Source organism: Periplaneta americana, chromosome 16 (genome assembly GCF_040183065.1).
Source record: "Periplaneta americana isolate PAMFEO1 chromosome 16, P.americana_PAMFEO1_priV1, whole genome shotgun sequence".
In the NCBI taxonomy this organism is placed as follows: domain Eukaryota; kingdom Metazoa; phylum Arthropoda; class Insecta; order Blattodea; family Blattidae; genus Periplaneta; species Periplaneta americana.
In genome coordinates, this window is record NC_091132.1 from 94233830 (window position 1) to 94253427 (window position 19598).

The 19598-nt window shown below is 36.4% G+C and overlaps 1 protein-coding gene and 1 non-coding gene across 2 annotated transcripts in view; one reads left to right on the top strand and one right to left on the bottom strand.

The window, feature by feature from the left end:
* LOC138690952 (neuropeptides capa receptor-like) overlaps nt 1-19598 on the top strand; it is an 889384-nt gene that overhangs the window by 177051 nt on the left and 692735 nt on the right. The gene's annotated exons all lie outside the window — the stretch shown is intronic.
* Nucleotides 279-351, bottom strand: TRNAN-GUU (transfer RNA asparagine (anticodon GUU)). Its single transcript has one exon. It is a non-coding gene; the product is annotated as a tRNA-Asn (tRNA).

Sequence of the window (19598 nt, forward strand, 5' to 3'; positions counted from 1 at the left end):
TTATAATATATTTTTTTACTTTAGTTGGTTATTTAACGACGCTGTATCAACTACTAGGTTATTTAGCGTCGATGAGATTGGTAATAGCGAGATGGGAAAACCTCGGAAAAAACCCAACCAGATAATCAGCCCAAGTGGGGATCGAACCCGCTCCCGAACGCAACTTGAAACCGGCAGGCAAGCGCCTTAAGCGACTGAGCCACGCCGGTGGCTAATTATAATATTAGTTCAAGCATATGTAACGGGAACATAGTTGAGTAATTTCGAGGGAACAATTGTTCCGGGGCCGGGCATCGAACCCGGGACCTTTGGTTTAACATACCAACGCTCTACCAACTGAGCTACCCGGGAACTCTACCCGACTCCGATCCAATTTTTCCCTCTATATCCACAGACCTCAAAGTGGGCTGACAACCGTCAAGCAACCAACTTCGAGTGCACACTAACTCCGTGTGACTTAAATTGTGGTTTTCCGTTAACGAACAGTGACGTGTATTATGCAAATCAAGATTTCAGGTATAACATAGTTTCCTTTATACAGATTGAAGTTTTATCTTAATCAGTGGTGGGATCTTCTGAAACTCATCGTCACTGGTTCTTGTAAGTATTTTGTTAGACACAGTTGATGATAGATAGGATGTCATTCTGTACATTGTTATTTAGTGAACTGTCCGAAGACAGATCTGAACCTCACAAGTGGTACTAACAAGGCAGCACTTACGAGGCAACTAGGCCAGGACATAATGGGGTAGGATGGCCAGTTTCTTTCCCCCGCCTTTCCATACATCGCCAATTAACTACATATTACACTAATCAGACTTCAGATGCATACACACAATTGTTCTTCCTCTGAAACATATCGTCAAGTGAGATGTATTGCCTGATAACAGATGTATGTATGTATTTATTCACACTGCAAATGGGTAAATATTCGGTGGCAGTGTCGTAGGCCTGCATATCAGCCAGAACGTCAATCACAGGTAATTTTTTACATTAAATTTCCAAAATCTAGTAATCTGACTGATCGCCGAAAGCACTTCAAGATAAAGTTGATTATTACCTTGAGTGGTTCAGTGTTTACTATCATTAGTACTGGGCATGAAGTTGGATTGGAACTCGGTTGAAGGCAACGTAAATCCTTACGATATTATCACAGTCTAGTATATACAGTCACGAAGCTCAATACGTAATAAATATGCATCCATAGGTAGTTGCTAACCACTAAGATCGCTACTATCGCCTCATTACAGATAATGCGAAATAGTACCTGCACAGTCTATTGTTCCTAGCACCCTCAAAACTCAAGCTTCGTGACTGTATATACTAGACTGTGATATTATCCTTGGGAACGGAAGTACAGCCTGTGAGATCGTGCCGCACAGTCTGCATGTAAAATATGTCTGACTCAGACTACATTTTCTTTAAACTTTATCTAACTAGTATGCTTTGCGAAAAAATGTCTCTGAACGCCTACACATCCACAAAAACTACAGATATCTGTGTGAAGCAATATTCCGATCAATTCTACAAAAATATCTGGTGACCAACATTCCGAATGAAATTACAAATGTATTTGTAAGCCAACGTCTCATTCCGGACAACAGTAAAAGTGTTCATACAGCACAAGGGCTCCATTTAGACATTTTAAGGTCCCTACAATACAACGTCTCGTTTTAGACTATGAATGTATAAATGTCCCTGCACCATAAGGAATCTATAGCCTATACAATGTGTAAGAGGTATAAGTGTCATTATTTTAACTGAAGATTATTCATGTCATAAAGAAGAAAATATGTCCTTACATTTTTTTTTTTCTAATTGCAATATTTAACTAAATATTAAACTTTACAATATTAGACTTTTGCAACGTTGCTGGACGGAGAGGAGGGGATTTAGAAGTATACAGCACAGCTCAAGCAGTGGGGAGGGTGTTTAGAAGTACACAGTACAGCTCAAGCGAGTACAGACATACCGATACAAAACAGATGCTTTGCAGGAGCGGACCATGAGAATACTATTGTTTACACAAAACGAGCAACAAATACAAACTTTCAATCTCAGTAATAGAACATTATGGTAAATTTACATTTTATGTAACAATATTGCTCCATTTTTTAATTGTAGGTCTAAAAAATAAACAATAATGGTTTTCTGCACAAAATCACACGAACTTTTTTTCTAATCGAAAATTTTAATCTCTCCCGCTTCCTTAAACAAATTTCTGGCTGTGTAATTTTCGAAACGAAGTAAGAGACTTCGAGTTTCTAATAATCGTTGAGAAACTGCTGCAAAAGTTCGCCGATTAGGTAACCTTCTTTGCGGAAAACGTTGACGATACATCCCTCTTGCCTCACTTGTATTATGATGACTTTCTCCATAAATTAATAACATATGATATTCCTAAACTGTGAATGACATTTTAAGTTGTTTATCGAATACCCTGTACTGAACTGCCATCCGCTCGGCAGTAGATCTATGGACAGGGAGCTTGAACTCAGCTGACTCGTACTTACAGACCGATTATTTAGTCCTGACAGCTCAGCGACGCGAAAGAGGGGAAGTAATAGGAAAAGTGGGGAAAGCTCCGGAGTAGAGATAAGGGCGAGCGGTCGGCAAGGGGATGCAGTACAGTTTAAATGTACTGGAAACATACCTCTCTACCGCACGCATGACATCCAATCGCTTCGAAGGCAAGCGAGTAACTAACCCATACACCCCTTGGCATAACTAAATGGACTCGCCTGACCCAGGCGCATATCTCCGGCGACTGTCAGGACTGAATAATCGTACTGTATGTCTGTGCAGAGTACTGCCTGCTGAACGCCAGAATATTAACAAATTTAAGCATGCATTTTTATTTAATTTCACGAAAACGTATTAGAACACACAAATATTTATTTAAACTAATACTAACTCTTTGCTAGAAGTATCTACTGATGTAATTGTTTTCGTAACTCTATTAACGATATAGGCTAAGCAGTATAACCCACATAAAATAAGAAAATAAATATGTTTCCTGGAAAAACTATCGAGTTTTGGCCCTATGTTGTATGGACATTTTTGATCCTGTAGACCGTCCCGGACGACTGTGAAAAGGACGACACTTATACTCCTTACACCCAGTATACTTAAAATGTCTCTACACAACGTCTTGCTCAGTCTGCTGAGACTTTTGTCTGCCGACCCGGAGTTGCGCTCGGGCGTGGGTTCGACTCCCACTTGGGCTGATTATCAAGTTGGTTTTTTTCCTAGGTATTCCCAATCGTAAGGCAAATGTCAGGTAAGCTATGGCGAATCCTCGGCCTCATCTCACCAAATATAATCTCGCTATCATCAATCCCATCGACGCTAAAAAAACTAGTTGATACAGTGTCGTTAAATAACCAACTAAAAATACATCTCAATTCAGACTGCAAATATCTCAGCAGCATATCTCAATTAAGATTATAAAGATCGCTGAGAACAAAGTCATATATTTGTCATTACAGATATCTCCGCAGTAGAACGTCTCCAATGAAACTATAAAGCCTTGGTTTCTCTGAACCAACGCATGCGACGTGGAAGGTGCGAGGCCCGTCTCGCAGAAATCCGGACTAGACGAGAGATAGTGAGTGGTTTCTATGGCTGCAAGGTGCGCAGACCTTGCATCTCGCAGTTATAGAAACCACTATCTCGAGTAGTTCGGATTTGTGCGAGGTGTGTCTTGCACCTCGCACGTCGCATGCGTCGGTTCAAAAAAACCAAGGCTTAAATGTTTATACAACACAACGTCTCGATTGAGGCTATAAACGCTCGTACAGCACAAAGCCTCGATTGAGAATATAAATTAATGTGCAGCACAATGTCTCGATAGAGACTATATCCCTGCAGTACAACTTCTGGATTAACACTACGAGTATAAATGAATCTGCAACACATCTCGATTGAGATTATAAATGTCGCTGCAGCAAAACGTCTCGATTCGGATTCTACATGAATATGCAGCACAGCGTCTCGACTGAAACTATAAATGAATCTGCAGTATAACGTCTCGATTTAGATTGTAATTAAAATCTTTGCGGCACAACGTCTGGATTGAGATTAGTACTCCTGCCGTACGTCTCACTAGAGACACAGTTCATTTTAACAGGAAGGAACTATTGTTGTCGTAATGTGTAAATACATAAGCCCCTCTTTTGTAAAAAGGAGACAACCAACAAATCATTAATTTTACTGTACAAGCAAAAAATTTATCTTAGCTGAACTTCTTTCTTTTTTGCAAATGAACCATTTGTGCTATCAAACTCACATAATACAAAACAAAAACTTTTCTTAGTTGCAACAATGACATCTTTCGGATTTTTTTACATAACAGGGATTATGCAATAGTGAGTTCCTCAAATTTTTCCTCTTTTATTTCGTTTATATCAATGAATGAATTAATGAATGAATGAAAACCTAATATTGAAATCAATACGTGAAAATTATGTTTGCTTCAATTAGAGAAAAATATTTTTCTTCACCGATTATTAAGATCACAGAAAGACTTGATGAAGTATGCAAACACTTTTATATTACTAAGCGAAAACACGTGCGTCTCTATCAACCTTAAAACATGCATTCTTTTTGTCGTTGCATTAGGTAGATTCTGATACGGAATAGCCTATCACTACTATCTTTATCTATTAAGTAAATCAGCGGTCGTCAGCACTCGCTGAAATGTGCAAAGGATAAGCGGAGCTGTCCCGTGTGCCCCGTCGTGCAGCAGGAAGAGGTAGAGAGCATACCACTACCAGCTACGAGTGCACCATGGTGCACTGTGTTTTCCGCGGGTAAGCGACGCTAGCCCCAGGGTGCTCTGTGCTGACGACCGCTGAAGTAAGTTCTGCAGCGGAGCCTTCTTTTAGTCTATACGCCTATTTATATGGTAATATGGTAGAATTTAATACCTATATACTGTAGTTATTGCGTTTTGTAGAGTATATCCCAGAATAACTCAATTTCAACAAACACTACATTAAGCTGATGTTGAACAAAATCCCCTCAAGAGGCCCTGCAGTACATGGTCTCAATTGAGACTATATTCCTCTCTGCAAAATAATATTCTATGATATTGTACATATATTTCATAGACAAAACGACGTAGATAAAGTGTGAAGGAATTCACCTTTAAAAGTCGAGAACTTTAAAAATCCTATGAAGGAAGAAAAGTAATTATTCATTGATTCGAATTGGGCCTGAAGAATTCCGGTCTCTAAGGCGAGGAGCTCTGCAATCTACGATTAATTAATTACACAGGCCAACAAAAAATTAACTTTTTCCTTGATGCCTTGGATTTAGACCTGTTCTTGGGGTTATTTGATGCGCTGATTCAGAAAATGACATTGGCTAGGCCGTATCAGCTCTAGTTTCTTAGATATTGTTGAATTTATGTAATAATTATATAATTTGTATTATAATTCTATTTTGTTACAAAATTATCTGTAATAATGTTTGGATGGTTTTCTTGAAACGAAAAAAATCATTTTGATGGCTTATTTTTTTATTGCTAATATCACAGAAATCAATTAAAATAATCATAATTATCCCGATCTACCGTTAGCTACGAGATATGTGCCGTACTCTCATCTTTTACTATTTCACCCTCCCATGAGTTACCACAGCTCTCAGAGGATGGATCTTATATGTCTGATATAGCACAAGGTGAAGAAAGTGGCGACAGCGACACTGATTTTCAAACAGCTTCACATATGAACGCTTTGACCAGAACAAGTTGAGTGACCTGATTAGGGACTGAATCTTTCTAAGGAATCTTCTGAATTGCTCGCCTACAGACTAAAGGAAAAGAATGTACAGTTGTCAAAAAAAAAAAACAAAAACAAAAAACAAAAAAAAAAAAAAAAAAGTGGCCGCACTCGTTAACAGCGAATATTTTCTAAGTCCACTTCGGGTCACGGCGATGTTACACAATGCATGTGCTTGTAGAAGCATTTCCAGAACTATGGAATTATTCCTTATCTGCGTCTCGTAGATCAGCAGGAGAGTGCTCGCTTAATGATTCGAAGGTTGTGAGTTCGGGCCTTGTTCAAGTTTTCATTTTATTTTTAATCTTTCTTTAGCGATATAAATAATATTCAAATTATAATTTGTATTCTGTTATCGTTCTTTAGCGTTATAAATTATATTCAAGTTATCGTTATATTCTGTTTTCGTTCTTTCATCGTATGATGACGCAGAATATCTGCATGTAAATATCATATGTACTTCGGTACATTAAAAAATATATAGTTATAAATAATATTCAAGTTTTTTATATTCTGTTATTGTTCTTTCGCGATATAAACACTCTGAATTTTATATCAGCAATTATTATAATATAACTAAACATTTTTCTTTGTAAAATAGGTTATTTTATTTAAATAATTGATTATATATTATTATAATATCTTATATTAATTAAACAAACCGATATGTATCATTTATATCATTTATATTCTGTTATCGTTCTTTAGTGATCTTGTATAAATAATATTCAAATTATTTATATTCTGTTATCGTTCTTTAGCGATATAAATAATATTCAAGTTATCATTTATATTCTGTTATCGTTCTTTAGCGACATAAATAACATAAATTTAATATTATGTTTGGAACAATACAGTTGCATAATACTTGTGTTAGTTTTATCTTCTTATATAATTACATTATACTATCTTGAAACACAATAAAATGAAAAGGAGTAACGAGGAATTGAACTTGAGACGTTGACATCTAAATTCCGAAGTTCTTCCGACTGAACTACGAGAGTACAAGTGTAGAAACATTTGCGGAAAAATTGGCCCAATTCTCCTCCAAGATTTTCTAATGATTTGTAGACGCTTGTCCGGGATGAGGGGGGAAAAGGCTGATTGGGATTCCCCGGTATCTGATCGGGACAAAAATCCTGATAGAACTAATATTTAACTCTTGCGCTGAATTTCGGTGAAGTTCAGAGGGCCCAATTAGTCGTCAAATCCACTCTCTTCACCTCCACGGTGGGGCCCCCTGGGATCTATTAAGATTCGAAAGAGACAGTGGTGTGAGGAAAGTAACGGGAAGTTAACGCATTTATCCTTTCCAAGAAAAACTACAAACACGAGCAAAGGAAGCTTTTAATAGAAAAAGGAGCATCTTCTGCGGACCTCTGGAAAGAGAACTATGGACGAGACTAGTGAAGTGCTTTGTGTGGAGTGTGGCACTGTATCGGAAAAAAACATGAACATTACGACGAAATGAAGAGAAACGAATAGAAGCATTTGAAATGTGGATGTGGAGAAGAATGGAGCGTGTGAAGTGGACAGACAGAATAAGAAATGAAGTTGTATTTAAAAAAAGTGGATGAAGAAAGAATGATGCTGAAACTGATTAGAAAGAGAAAAAGGAATTGGTTGAGAATAAACTGCCTACTGAAGGATGCATTGGAAGGAATGGTGAACGGGAAAAGAGTTGGGGGCACAAAAAGACATTAGATGATAGACGACATTAAGATATGTGGATCATATGCGGAAACTAAGCGGAAGGCAGAAAATAGGAAAAATTGGAGAATGCTGGGTTTGCAGTGAAAGACTGTCCATGGGCAGAACACTTATGTATGTATATGTGGTGCCATTTTTGAAATCAGAGAGTGAAATATACTCAGAAACATGTCTAACATTGGAGGCACCAAAGTGTGTGTAGGCCATGTTATTGAAGATGATGACTGGAATTGATGAATTTTCTTATATGTAAATGGCCGTTAAATTTGCTTGGAACGATGTAATTCAAGAACAGGAAATTTTATTGGTTACAAAATCTCCAACGTTGTATCCATAGCTTTTACATTGTGCCATAATTCCGGCTTTCACATTGATTTTTTAAACGAAAACTTCTGGTTGATAGGCCTTGTTTGCACTATACTGTATATGTCCAAACACGAGTTGTAAAGCTTTTTCTGTTCTGAGTTTTACTTTTCTTTTAGAGAAAGTCATATTATAACATTATTATTAGGGGAAAGTTGCCTTATTTGTATCATTTTACACATTTTATTTTTTCTAATTTTAACTGACAAATGTTGAATCATTTCAATAGCGACATCTTAATTCCTGGTATGTTGGGAGGATTTTCCTAAAAAGAAAAGTTTACTTCAAGTTAACATAAAGTCATTACGTTTAGTTTTCTAAATGTCTGCAATGAGTACAAATTAGGCAACTGGTTTCCTAAATTGTACCATTGGGTTCCTAAATTATACCACATACATCAGGGAATCAAAGTTCTTGCTGTGGATGGTGTGGCCATCAAGCAACAGCAATACTGGCCTTTCTTTGGTAGGATGGACGGAGGAAATGAAATGTTGCATCCATTTGACGAACAATTCAGAGTTGATGTAGCCAGTTTCCGAAACTGTAATAATAATGACCGGTAGAGCACCAACAGACAGATCATAATCATGGGAGGAACATATTGACCAGATGCACTGGCACATCGTTGTATTCACTCATTTTTCTCTGCTCGATATCACACCCACTTCTTTCTTGCTTTTCCTCGCTACGATTTTCTGTGTCTTCTTCTGTACTGTGGAGAAGCCACTTTCGTCCACATTGAAAATTCTCGTGGATTCCAATTTGTATCTTTCACTAATGTTTTCCAGCAGATCGAATAATTCATAGACACGTTCCTTGTTGAACCCTTTCGCTCGAGCCATGGGTGTTGCCTCTGTCTGGCTACACAATTTGGGATACCTCTTCAGATAGGCTGTGCATAATACCATTTCTTGAATGCTTGGTCCTTTTCACGATTGAAATTAAGTGGCAGTCCATTTCTCTGAGCTATATCAAAAGCAAGGTTCCTAACATCTATTGGAATTAATCCAAACATCATTTATTCAAACTTTAGATTGTGATTTTCAAGTTCATTTTCAATTTCTGCCGGAAATACTGTGGTTCTTCCAAACGATTTCACATCTCCATTAGCAATTACGTTTTGTTTTTCGCATGTTTTAATATTGTAGGCTTAGGCACATTGTACATTCGGGCATATTCATTTATTCCATGATCGCCATTCATATATGCAGCAACAGCAAGATTTTTGCCATTCTGGAATTAATGTAAAATGCAATTATAATTTGTTACAAAGGAAGAAACTTAAAAATGCCAGAACATGAAATGTGAAAATTATTCGATTAAATTCTAAATGCATAATTTATTGTGTTTATGTTATTTTTGTCACAGTAATTTTTATTATTTGTAATGAACGCTTCACATGACTATTTAAATTCAGAATTGAATGTGTTTTATTTCCTAAAATCAAAAATTGCAGTATTATATTCATATTGAAATGATTAGAAGTTAATAAATTATAATTTGCTGATTTAAATTAGGTATGTTTTTCTTCATACGTAACTATAATTTCAAACATATTTAATGAAAGTTCCCTATATTGTACCGGTACATTATAGGAAACTGAAGCCGGTACAAAATACGCAACCTCGCCATGTTTTCTTTGTTAAATTCTTGCTGCTTAACGGTTTCTAACAGAAGTCTGTAACTTAATGACAGTTACAATATATAAATGTAGTTTTAAATAATATATAGCATTGTGGACTTCCACTTACCTTTCGGAAGTAATTGTTGTAGCCAGGTAGCGCAAAAACTAGATTGAAACTACCTGAAACAAGTTTTTTCACTTCACGTTTGCACAAAACAACCCACAGGCTTCGTTTCTCATAAAATGGCATATTTGTAGATGTAGTTCACAATGTTTGACGTAGATGCCAACACTTATCAAGTAACTAATTTTCAAGACGGTGGTACAATTTAGGCAACGGTACAAATTACGCAACTCTCTCCTATTGTTATAACTATGATCTGAACTTATAAATCTTAGATGTAATAATATATAGGCTACATTAGTAATTGCAGTGTGTATAGAAATATTGTAATTTTTTATTCATATGAATGGGAATACTATCATTGGCTCCACAACTTGCTATTTATAATAATGACTATATCCTTTAAATTTCATTTAAATTTAGCAGTCATTCACGCCGTAAGAAATGTCAATACTCTAATCATATAAATGCTAAATGTCTCACACTGTCTAACGTAAATATACCGTAAATATTCAGAAACGCATACAAATCGCAACACCTGTCACTTCCACAAGCCCTCATACATGAATCTCGTGTCTTTTGACGTCAATGTTTATCCTGTTTTTCATTGAATACGGCATGGCCTCTTAGCCATGTGCTCTACATATTCCTTCTAGAATGTGAATGACTAGCATACCGAAGAGGTTCCCATGGATAGAAAGGAGTTCAGTGGAAGCTGTTGCGGTTGTAGTGAATTGCTCTCATAAATACACGGACCTTCTACTCTCAAACCTTAGCTCTTGTCACAAAGCCTTTCAAATGTGTGAGAAATATTGTGCAACACTTTCCCAATACAGATATTGATTAGTGATTATTATTCTTACTCCGAATCTCGACAAGCTGCGATTTTATTACTGGTGATGGTACTCTATTTCTCCGAGTTGGCTTGACTGCTTGTGTTTCTAATTAAAAATGTGCGAATCTGCGTTCGACTCCTTGCTGGGGTGTGGAATTGCAAGTGGAAGCCCTTCTCTCATCTTCTCTTTGCCCTTTGCCAGAGGTGTATTTTAGACCTGGCGGAACATGGCTGCGCCAAAGTAATACTTTCGAGGTCGACCGGCACCAGAGTACTTTTCTAATAAAGTTATCATCAAATTTTGCATATGAGGACCGTTTTTGCAAAACTTGCTTACTGAAAAAAAAACTAAATTTTACAGGAGGAACAAAACACTGTAGTAAGCAAATTTTGCTGCTAACTCTCACTTAGGAGAAAGCAAGTTTTGAAAAAACGCTCACACTTTGACACACTAGAATGAAGAGAAATAATCCAATTTTACTAAGACGCCTTTAACATCATGTAGAGACCTGCCTTATGTTAACGAATCCATCAAAATCTCAATTTTGCAAATTTTGCAGTTAGCAAGTTTTGCAAAAACGGTTCTCATATATAAAAAGTCATTTTTTATTCATATTTTAACAATTTCATAGTGAGGTCTACTCTCCAGACCTAACTAACAACCTCTTTATCTAGATTCGAAGCCATATATTTTCGACTTAAATTCCATTATTGCAACATCCCTATCACATGATAGAAAAGAATAACTACCTACTAAAAATATTTGTAACTTCTTTCAAACTAGCTGGCCGACACAATTGAAGGGTTCAGAGCCATAGTGGGCCAAGTGCCATTTATTAAAAACGGAGAAAGCAAGGATTAAAGTTAAGTGAATACCATAGTTTAATGAAGATTGACATATCATTTAGTTTGAATGTGTATACTTTATATTATTTGCTATATGTTTCCATTGAATTATGGTGATAACTTCATTTTAACCCTTCTTGGTTTCTACGGTTTTAGTATATGGCGCTTGGCCCACTATGTATGTATTTATTCACACTGCAAATGGGTATATAGGCCTACCCGGTGGCAGAGGTAACTGATTACACTCAATAATGACAATTAATAATAAACACAACTAATAAAAAACAATAATTAATAATAATAATAATAATAATAATAATAATAATAATAATAATAATAATAATAATAATAACAAGGAGCATCCTAAATTAAATGAGGCATAGTCACTTAAACTAACATTTAAAGTATATCTAATTTGTATCTTAATCCCAAGTTCGAACTAACACCCACGAGTGTGACAGGTTCATACCTGCACAAGTACCTTTCTGCACTACACTTATTTCGCTGTCAACTCACTCACTGCACTGATTCTATCCTGATTTCACTAACACTTCTAACCATTTCACTGTTCAAATAGTTTGCACAGCCACTTCACTGACACCAACACACTTCACTTACACAATAGACTTCACTGACACTACACACTTCCTCACTGATAGAACATTTCAAATAACAATATATCAATTATATCCTTTAAATAGTGTGTATAATATACTACAATCTATTAGTAAAGTCCTTAAGCCTTTTTTATGGTTCTGAACCCTTTAATTGTCGAAGAGATAATCAACATATTAGGCACGAAGTAATTTCCGAACTTCCCCGAATATCCATAGTCTCATCCCACATACACCTGTATGCAGTATTATTGTTACTGAGATGCGCCCCGAAGTTGTAGGCTAACAACTGAGTTGCCTACTACAGAACATGTTGGAATAGACTACATTAGGTTTGATAAAGGCAGCACTTGTTTTCAAGTCTATTGATGTCACAGAAAACTCACTAGCTAGTAATTTAGAATCTGCGATATCTGTAGCCATTATGCTTATTGCATATTGGTATTTTCCATAATAAAGGGTTTGATACACATGTGCTGCTTCACTAGACCCATCATTTGCTGCTATTTTTAGAATGAATTCATCACACTAGCGGCAAGTGTCCACTGTAGGCCAATGAAAAGATAGCTAAGGGAAATCCTTTTAGGGAACAGACTTATAATATTTGTACGAAAGTTCAGTTGATGGATGCGACTGTTTGAAAATACTGAATTGTTGTTTGTTGTTTAGTCAACTGTCCGAAGACAGGCCCGAATCTCAGAAGTGATACCGAGAAGGCACAACTTATGAGGAATAAAATTATGCCAGGAGATAATGGGGTAAGGTGACCAGTTCCTTTCTCCCTCCATTGCATACATTGCAGACTAGCTACATATTATTACACTAGTCAGATTTCAGATACATTCAATTATTGTTCTTCGTCTGACACATCGTCAAGTGAGATATACTGCCTGATGATAGATGTGCTTATCAGCCAGAACCTCAGAGGATAAAATACTGAATACTGTAACTTGATATGATTTAGTTTTGGTATTTCCTTTCTTCCGTATTCCCGAAACTTCATCTTCCATATTGAGCACAAATTTCATTAAAACTTTATGCACAAAATACAACCTACACGCTTGTAGATGTGACTACTATGTCGGAAAAATAGTATGTCGTATTGCAGGTAGAGGCAGCGGCACATAAACTAGCACTTTTTAAAAACTAAACATTGTATTAGTCGGCACGTTAGAAGTGTTAAAATTTAAATTAGGTTATGCACGTTAGACTGACGGCCCGTTTCGATGCCGGTGCTACGCCATCTTAAGTTTCCTACGAACTGCTGTTGTTCTTGCTGATCTTGAATTCTGCTATTTGCATTCGTCTGTTGTAGGGGTAGGGGTGGGAGTGTGTTGCTCTTATGGTGGGGGTGGTTGTTTGTGTGTTATGTATTATGATATTGAATAAAATTGTGGGCATTGAATTGTAATTGTGTATTAAGTATATGTTGTGGGTGTGTTATTCTATGTTTGTATATTTCGTATTGTTCTAACATGTTTAACTGTGAACGTTTTGGTGCGATGTGTAAATTTTTCATATCTGTTTCTATATTATTGTAGTCGTGATTATTGTTGATATGTTCTGCGTAATTTGATGTGATGTAGGGTTTGGTTATAGCTTTAATGTGTTCATTATATCTTGTTTGAAAGGATCTTCCTGTCTGTCCTATGTAAAAATGTAGGCAGCTATTGCATTTTAGTTTGTAAACGCCAGTTGAATTATAGGCTACTTATTTGTATGTTTGATGTGATTATTTAGATATTTCTGTGTTGTGTTATTTGTTTTATATACTATCTTATCCTCGTATTTTAGTTTTCTGAATGAAGTTGCGATTTAGTATGTATTGGTATTGTGATATGTTAATGTTATGTATTTATTCTCGCGCGGTGTTTGTGTAGTTTTGTTCTGTTTTTGTTTTGCCTTTTTTTATTAGTGTGTCTATCTTGTTAGGATCGTATCCGTTGGTTTGTGCTATATATTTCATTGTGTTTAGTTCTTCAGTGTAGTCATTGTTCACTGGTACGTTAATTAATCTGTGTGTATGACACTTTTTATTATCATTAATAAGAACCACTTCTGCAACCTACTGACACTTGGAACAAACGTAAACTATGCCCATGACATGTTGAACTTGACAACATCAAGAAATAAATTTCCCCAAAAATGTCACTTGGAACGTTTGACATTTCCACCCTTCAATTATATGAAATCAATAACGTTGATATGCTACCATTCATCGTAACATTCTTCCACTGTCATTTGAAAGCATTCTTTGCAGTCGAAGCCTGCTTTTTGTTTCATAACATATCACGCTGCCTAATAATACAGGGACATCATTTTATTTTTACTTCAATTTTTATTGTACCTGAGTTTTTGAATGTACATACTTCACTCTCACCCCTTCTACTAATGAAGTTCAACCGTTCTCCACACAGATCCAAAACCGCATACACAGTCATAGTAGCATTACGGTCATAGTAAACAGTACGTTCCAAAAATATGTTCGCGTTTTCCAATGACGAAAGACCTTTCAATATCGCATAATTTTCCATTTGCCTACGTCGCATCCCGGTTTCCCCCACCTGCTTCTATTCGCCTCTCTGTAAATGCTAGTGGCTGGGCTGTCTTAGCTCTTTTCTGAGAACATTAATAATCTGTTAGGAATTGGACGTCTACGCAATATTATACCCATACAATTGTTTAAAATAACTTAAATAAAAGGGCCTCGTTAAGTAATTAACTGTCACGTGAGTTCTTCGCTTTCTACGACTCTGCGACGTAAGCAATTGGACGGACAGTAGGTAGCATGTCTGAGTAATTTTATCTTTTCGGATCGGGCAGAAGTGAAGATTGAATTTACAGTACGTAAGGTCTCTTTTATAGAGTAGGTCAAGAATTATTTCAACATGAGTTATTGATACGAAGTACGAACCTGGTAATTGGAATTACGTACAATAGTCTATAGTGCGATAATATGCACATTAGAACTGAACCCTGTATCGAAATGAACGGCCACCATTTTAAAAAATGTGTTTACATATCCATATTATGATTATTTTTCAATTTAACTTCATTCTCTATAGTGTACGCTAATGTGTTGAAGACAGTATAATATACACTTCATAATGAATACGTCCGCATGGAAAGCTCAGTTCTTGAGTAAAAACACTCGTTGTTAATACTGTATTGCATTTTTATTAAACAAAAGCCTAATGAAATTTATCAAACTCAAAATCGCGATATTTTCTAGTTTACGTAAATGGATGAACTACTTTTCTTCCCTCCTATACCTAGTAAAGTGATTTGTTTCTATATTACGCCAGTATCATCGAACTCCAGTCGTGGAAGGGGTTAGCAAACGGTGTTTCCGGTCCTTAATCGTTGATCCAAAGGTATAGCCAGGTTAATATTAGAAATGTCTGTAAAAATAAAACCATGACCCTGTATAATGCGCTTCCTATAACGTGTATTTCAATTGGCGCCAAAACTCTGCAGTGCTAAGTCTCCATGGTCACAAACTACAACACACAAATAGACCATGAAGGACATCATTGTCATTCTATTATGACAAACTCAAGGACTTTCAATTGAACTGCGGCAGCCAGACAAGGGCGGTCTCTAACGGCGGCGAGAAGACCTTTACAGCGATTCCATGTAAGGAGTTCAGAACTTGTGAACAGCTTAAGAAACATCACACGTGTGGCGACTTGTACAGGGTGTACTAAAACAAACTTAAAGCTATTAGTGTTTGCAAAGGGATACATTATGTATAATTCGTTGCATAATATATCAATATGGATGATCTTGTGTCGTTCTCAGTGAACAATGCAAACTATGCTTGTTATTAAATATGATCTTCTCGGGTTACAAATTTTCTGAAGACATTTTACTTAAGAAAAATAACATTCCATACCCTGGTTTTATTTCAAAGATGTGAAACTAGAAATTTCTATCGTAGATTTACATAGAATAAATAATTTTGTTCCTGAATGACAGTTTTAAAACTAAAATTTACCATTAATTTCTTGTTTAGCTCAAAATTCAACTATCCTTGTTACTTTCTTCTCTAAGCTTCCTAATTCCGTCTTATAGATTTCCTTTGATTGTAAAAAATTACATTCAACAAATTGTCGCAGTAGAAAACCTGGTAGTTCTTTACTGCTAATATTTGTACATATTGTATCACCAAACAAAAACGCCATAAAGATTTTTTGCATCTGTATATAATGCATTTGCCTATATCTAAAAGCGCCACTGCAGTTGTGTCTCTCTCTCTCTGATATGTTGACTTTTACGAGTTAAGTACGAATTCTGTGCGATTTTACTTCCGTAGAATAAATTTGTCATGTAAACTGTCATCATATAAGCGTGGAATAGCGAAAGAAATGCTATTGAAGTTGCTAGTTATCAATATCGTCATAATCATTATCATTATCATCATCTTCATAATTATAGATTATTCTATATTACTGGCAAATCTGACTCGAATAAAATAAAACTTCCATTGAAACTATGCAATTTATTATATTCTTTTATGTCGTCCTCTTCTTTAAGTGTACTATTACGCCAATATATATATATATATATATATATATATATATATATATATATATATATATATATATATATATATTCATTCATTCATTCATTCATTCATAGTGTGCTGCCCAAGGGCAGGTCGTTCACTGCAAACCTAGCATTCTCCAGTCTTCCCTATTTTCTGCCTTCTTCTTTGTCTCAGCATATGATCCTTATATCTTAATGTCGTCTATCATCTGATATCTTCTTCTACCACGAACTCTTCTCCCATTCACCATTCCTTCCAGTGCATCCTTCAGTAGGCAGTTTCTTCTTAGCCCATAACTAAGCCAATTTCTATTCCTCTTTCTGATCCGTTTCAGCATCATTCTTTCTTCATCCACTCTTTTCAACATAGCTTCGCTTCTTACTCTGTCCCTTTGACATGCTCCATCCTTCTGCATATCCACATTTGAAATGCTTATATTCTCTTCTCTTCACTTTGTTGTAATGTCCATGTTTCTGCCCCATACAATACTACACTTCACACAAAGCACTTCACTAGTCTCTTCTTTAGTTCTTTCTCCCCAGAAGATGCTCCTTTTTCTATTAAAAGCTTCCTTTGCCATTGCTATTCTCCTTTTGACTTCCTGGCCGCAGCTCATGTTACTACTTATAGTACACCCCAAGTATTTGAAGCTGTCCACTTGCTCTACTGCCTCATTTAGAATTCGCAAGTTTACCTCCTTTACTTTTCTTCCTATGACCATGGTCTCGTCTTGTTGGCATTTACCTTCATCCCATACTGCTCACAGCTGTGATTTCGCTCCAATAGCATATTCCTTAGTAACATCTCCTCTTCTGCTAACAATGCATATCATCATCAAATCTTACACACTTTATGTGTCTTCTTCCTACTATCACTGCTACCATGTTCTGAAAACAGTTCTTCATTAAATACTTCAAGTAGATGTGGAACAAGGTAGGTGATAAAGGGCATCCTTGTCGTATTCCTCTATTTCACTTCTTTCTGACAAATTTTTTCCTATCTTGACTTTCACTTGTTGTTTCATATAAAGGTTACTGAACAGTCTCCTCTCTTTCCAATCCACGTCAATTTTCTTTAGGATCCCCCTCAGTTTGTTCCAATCCATTCTGTCAAACGCCTTTTCTAGGTCCACAAATACTATAATACACTTCTTTATTCTTCTCTAGGTCGGCTATCTTTCGCCGATTCTCGTAGCAGTCCAATTCCATCTGTCGTACCTTTTTCCTTCCTGAAACCAAACTGCTCTTCTTCCAACTGTTCTTCCATCTTAGAATATAAACGTCGATTCAGTATTCGCAGAAGAATCTTCAGCGAGTACGATATCAGGCTGATAGTTCTGAAATCGTTACATTTCTTTGGATCATTTTTCTTCGGTATTGGAAGCAACACTGTCTCTGTGAAATCTTCAGGCCAGTCGCCTTTCTCATATATACATGTATATGTGGAGTATTATATATGTATATATAACTTATATACACACACGCGCGCGCACGCACGCGCACGCACGCGCACGCACACGCACACGCGCGCGCACGCACGCACGCACGCACACACACACACACACACACACACACACACCCCCAGCACGACAGACGAAAATACATGAAATAAATAGCTCAACAACATACCATGTACATATCTTCACAGACAGCAGCAAAATCGAAGACAAAGTAGGTGCAGGAGTAGCAATATATGTAAATAGAACTCTGACAAAGAAATTTAAGTACAGACTACATCAAAATTGTTCACACAATCAAGCCGAGGCTTTAGCCATTTTGAAGTCCTTGGAACAACTACAATCTCTCCTCAACTGTACTAACGACAACAAAACAGCAGCCATTCACACTGATAGCAAAGTGACGCTTGCCTCACTGAAGAATACTGTTATACATAGCCCAATAATAGAAGAAATTCGAAGGAAGATTCGCCAACTTAAGGACCTCAACTGGACAATTCACTTTGGATGAGTAAAGGCTCATATTGGCATAGAAGGCAATGAATTGGCAGACAGACTTGCCAAAGAAGCAGCCCAAGATAGTGAACTACCTATAATCTATAACAGGAAACCTGTAACATCAGTCGTCACTGAGCTGAGGAAAGAATGTCTTCAAAAGTGGCAGAGTCAATGGCAAAACACAGAGAACGGTGCCATATGCAAATTATTCTTTCCAACAATAGAACAATGACTAAAACTGAAAATCCCCATATCTCCAGAGTTCACAGCACTTGTTACAGGGCACGGGAAAACAAAAGCTTACCTTCATAGGTTTAAATTAGCAAACGATCCAATGTGCCCCTGCAGCCTTGGAGAGCAAACTACACACCATCTCATCCAAGAATGCAAAATATTCGAAAGACAAAGGAAAATTCTGAAGAACCAGATTGTATCTAGCGGAGGGAATTGGCCAACCACTTACAGTAACCTCATAGCAAGATATACAAATGTATTCTCAAGATTCATTAAATCGATTGACTTCGACAAATTGCAGTAATACCGCGAGTCAGATGAGATGCAAATGTATCATATATATTTTTAAGTCTGCAGAATTAGAATTTCAATATAAAAGAAAAACTCAATATCACACTTGTATATAAGTATTATACAATGTATATATATCAAATAATAACTGACGTAAATATGTTTTAGTTTTACTTTTATTTTCTTTTTGGGATTAGACATATATATAAGTAACAATATACATCCATAAATTAGAGAAGGATAAAAAAAACACTACCTACATTAGATAAAACAATCACCTCCAACTTCGAAAGTGAATAAATTTTAACCGCCTCTGCTAAGATAGAACATACAGCTAAAAGAAAACTAAAACATGTAATATTACTTTTGTAATGGGGCATGTTGTGGCAAAAAAAAAAAAAAAACACACACACGCACACGCACACACACACACAGGGCTATTCATATGTCCGTGAAATATTAAAAAAAAATGTGTAACTACTAAACTACACAATGGATAACAAATTATTTTACACTAAAATAAAAAGAAACTCTCCAACTTTCGTTACATACTTTACAGGTGCTCAATGTATCCATCTTTGCTGATACGGCATACATCCATTTGGTAATCCATCTCGTCCCATACACGCTCCAGCATGTCACGGTTGACCAAAACCACGGCAGCTGTAATT